Source organism: Ambystoma mexicanum, chromosome 8, assembly GCF_040938575.1.
Source record: "Ambystoma mexicanum isolate Mex_15411 chromosome 8, UKY_AmexF1_1, whole genome shotgun sequence".
In the NCBI taxonomy this organism is placed as follows: domain Eukaryota; kingdom Metazoa; phylum Chordata; class Amphibia; order Caudata; family Ambystomatidae; genus Ambystoma; species Ambystoma mexicanum.
In genome coordinates, this window is record NC_090929.1 from 1,133,753,508 (window position 1) to 1,133,758,042 (window position 4,535).

The following is a 4,535-nucleotide window of genomic DNA, read 5'->3' on the forward strand; positions in this document are numbered from 1 at the left end:
AAAAGTATTATTTCTGTGCTGAATTGTTTTGCTCACTATTACTCCTTGTATATTAAAGAGATTATTCAGTTACATCACCCCATTGATGATAATTGTGTACCCATAAAAACATAGTGTGATTAAATTGTAAATACATAAATAAATATTTTTACATTTGCAAACCAGCCTGATTCCTGGTTCTGTGTAACCGGGGGGGGAGAGGGGGGTTCCAGGAGAGGTGCGCGATATGAGCGGTACATCGTTCAGAATAAGAGAACTTTTAGACAAAAATAAATAAGGATTTCAGTTGTGCATTACACGCTAGGCATTGACTTGGGTGTGTGCTGGATTGAAATCACTTACACTCCTACCCGGTCCTGGGGACTTTGGATTAAAAGCCTGCCTTGGGTTACATGCCTGTTTAGCCCTGTTTTGATTTTGAATAACAAACCTCTTTGGTTAACAAATTTGAAGGTTGAGCTTCCTCAGACAATCCGCACCCCACCGCAAGAACAGCCTCGTTCTGCTGTGTAGCCACACGCCCGAGCAGGTATTCATTACCAACACTTATCTCTGTATTGTGATCTCTTTCAATTGTCTTCAATCCACAGAAACCAGCCGCCTTATAAACTTGCTAACTACTGACCATCCCTCCACTAAGCAGATGAAAACATCAACCCACAAGAAGCAGCTGTTAAGATTACAAACTACGTCTAATTAGACTCAATGGTAATTTTAGAAATGCCATATAGGTTATCTGTATTGGATTGCTTTGCAATTTTTTTTAACTCTCGAAAGATATTTAATCTTTGGCATATTCTGGTACTTGGCGTTCTGACATTAACTTGATTAATTTTACAATCACACACCCCATATCTTCATATTTCTGTGACTCCTTTTTGGATATTTTGCTAATAAGAAATATAATGTAAAATGATTGATAAACGAATGCAACAGCAGCGCATTGCTACTCATAGAAACAGCCTTACAGCATGGTAGACGACTTTCCCCATTAAACTAATAGGAACGTATGACGAAAAGTGCATCCAGTGTACCACCTGAAACATCAATCCCCATATCCCCTGCCTTCCAGATCCTCCAGGAACTCCTCTTAAGATTTGGAGCACCACTAAACATATACCTACTGGTTACCATTGGAAGCGCTTACAACACAAACACTGATGGCTAGACTGGGATGGATTGTCTTTAGGGTTACAGATGGTCATTATGTGAATCAGTGGCAACAGAAACTCTACAAGTCAGCCTAGGAAGGGATTAGTACATAACCTCTGAAAGTCAACATGGGAATATTGTACATCTGACCCTTTGGACAGCATAGACAACAATGACCAAAGAATCTAGTCTGCGTGGCAAGCAACTATGCCACTTGCTCATGTTATAAGCCTTGAAAGCAAATACACCATATTGTCTTCCAGTCAGCATGGGAAGAACAGTCACAGGATCCTCTATTGGTTGGCATAGGAAGTGATTACATCCAGACTTCTGCTTGTCAGCATGTGAATTCAGAATGTTATGACATTTGCTGGTCAGAATCGGATGAAATGCCACAGGATGCTTGCTAGTCAACATGAGAAACATTATCAATGCATAAAGGTATTTGTTTGGCAGTTTGGGAAGCAATGCCAACAGGGCCTCTGCAAGTCAGCATAGGAATGACTTACCCCGGGTCCCTCCTACTCAGCAAGTGAAGCAACAGCGGGGCGATAAGCAATTTTAAACAACTCTTTGTTTGGCAGAATGAAACACAATGACAAAAGGACCTGTCCTAATCAACAGAGAAAGCGTTATGGGAGATTTCTTCTTGAGAACACAAGATTCATAGATCCTGGCTCGGAAGCATAAGAGATTAGGACTGCTTCTGGCCTGCATCAGAAGCCAAACAATCAAGGACATCTGAAGTTCTCATTGGATAAAAGAGCAACATGAGTTCCGTTGGTCAGTACACAAAGCAATGACATTAGGGCCTTTTGTGGATAAGCAGTGGATGCAACTGGGCCAGGGCCTTGGCTCATCAGTAAAGGACCACAAAACACCAGAAGGTGTGCTGTCAGCGTGGGAAGCAAAGGGGCCAGAGTCTCTGAAACACATCTTGGAAATCAATTGTACCAGAATGTCTGTCTCAAGCACATCATATGAAGCAAGTAATCACTTGGCCAATGGCAGGCTTACCAGTCACTCTATCTGAGGTGCATGGCAGTGCTTATGGAAACTCCCCTGCACTGTGTTTCAATGGTAAAGTCACACGGGAAATAGTATGTTAGCAATTTACAGCGAAGGAGGGTGAAACAGGTCTGCATTTTCTAGATGTGGGATTTAGTTCTCAGATGATTATGGCTAATATGTTTTGCATGCCAATGTATCATAGTAACTCATTATACTGCCTGAGATTTCATCTGCCCAGTACTTTTAAAAGCTTATCCTATCATACAATCAGTTCCTTTGAGTAAAACATATTGTCAAAGAGGAGGAAGAGTGTTCAAAACATTTATATCATTTGTTCAAGAAATGTTCAATTCAGGGTTACTCTTAGGATGGATTGACTACAGTGAAGATGAAGGTGGATCAGAGGACACAAGATGATATGGGTTAGACATCAGTAAGAACAGAACAACCTTCCTTGGTGCATGTTTTAAAATGTTCTATACAAAGCCAGAAATTAAAGCAGATTAGGCATCAAGAAATGTTTGCCCACACCAGTAAATTGAACACCTTGTTTCCGCCTCCACCAGTGTTTTGATTTACAAGGAGTAAGAACTTGAAAACTCTTCCAGTCGTATCTACTGACATTGAAAAACAACATGGTTCCCAAATAAAAGGCACTTTTCCGTGCATTTCATGTGTGAATTGTGGAAATGTTACAAAGTACTACATTGTGTACTATATGAAAACTGGTGATAAATTATGTTCTATGACTTTGCCATGTGCTATTCATACATCTAACATTATTTACAGTATACGGTGCCCTTGTGACAAGTGTTGTATTGGACAATCATCTATGAAAATGAACATTTGATGGAATGCGCATCTCTCTAATTTTAGAACATGGAACTTGGAAGTGAGGTCATCAATATTACAGCATTTAACTGAACAAGTAAATCAGATGACATTTCAGATCTTAGAACTGATGCATGTTGGTTAACTAAACATTAACATTTCATATCTTCTGGACCAATAACAGAGGCCTTTTGGATAGACAGGTTGGACTATGCGATACCAGCAGGAATGAATGAAGATTGTAAACTCCATTCTTTTTTTTAAGGAATGTTTATGCTATTGGACTTGTGCAGTTTAGCCTTACATTTACGGTGTCAGTATGCTCTTAACAGTATAATGCTCTTATTCGAATGTGTATACAATCTCTATAGCAGCAACAGAGTTGTGCATGTTATGAAAGGACTGCCAGTGTACACAATAATATGTCATGATATGTATTGTTTTGTAAATGCATAGCTTGACTGAAGATGAATCTGCCGAAAATGCACTATAACGGGATGATCAATGACTAATACGGCCACAGTGCGTGCTTTAGTTGTAAATTGTTCAACATATTAACTTATTTGATATCGAGGAGAATTTCTGTATTTTACATATTTTTTCTGAGGGGTCGCAAGTAATTTTTATTGGAATTGTATTTTTTTTTGTTTATTTTTGCAAGTATTTTTTCAAGACTTGAAGTGTATGCACTACAACTGTTTTACAGATGATGTCACAATACCCCCATCACATTGATGATATCACAGCACACCAATTTTGCACTGTGGGCACCATCTTTAAGTTATAATTTCAGTGAGTGGAGTTGTATTGTTTTGCAAATGTGTCACATGGCAACGCAGTGCGAGCCTTGTGTCTGTTTCAGGACTGAAAGAGGCAGTCATTGGGTGACTGTTTTATATGCATGAATTAGATGAATATATTGTGGCCTTAAGTGTAACTGTTTTAAACTTAACACAGCATAACAGCAAGAACGATCTGTACGATTATTTTTCATTTAATGAATCGTCTGTAGATTTCCTAACCTAGACAACAGGTGGCTTAGGTTCCAATATATAGAGAAACGGCATAGGAATCTATTGGATACCCTGTTCAAGTGTGCATGTTTTCCTTTATTGCTTTTTTTGTTTTGAACATTGTGTTTTTCGCACAATTGTGCTGATTATTTATGGCGTGTATGTAGACACAATGTTGATATTTCTTTGTTTCATTAGATGTGGAACAAATGAGGCAGGAATAGTTTGGTGGCCATATGAAGCCTTAGGTGTTTTTTGGTTACTTTTTGAATACATTATAATTCAGCTTGTCTTTGGTTTAGGGAGTTACTTTAACACAATTATAAGTTGTAATTATTTACAGATGGGTTCCATGATGTTTACCTCTTCAATTAAAGGGGACCATTGGAAATTACATCTTCAAGAGAATTTGTCCGAATTGGAAAATATTTCTTATTTCTATGTTATGCTTTTCTGAGTTTGCTTGTGCAACCAATTCTAGTTGTACTACCACCTGGGTTCACCTATTAGCTGTTAAGGTTTACTAGG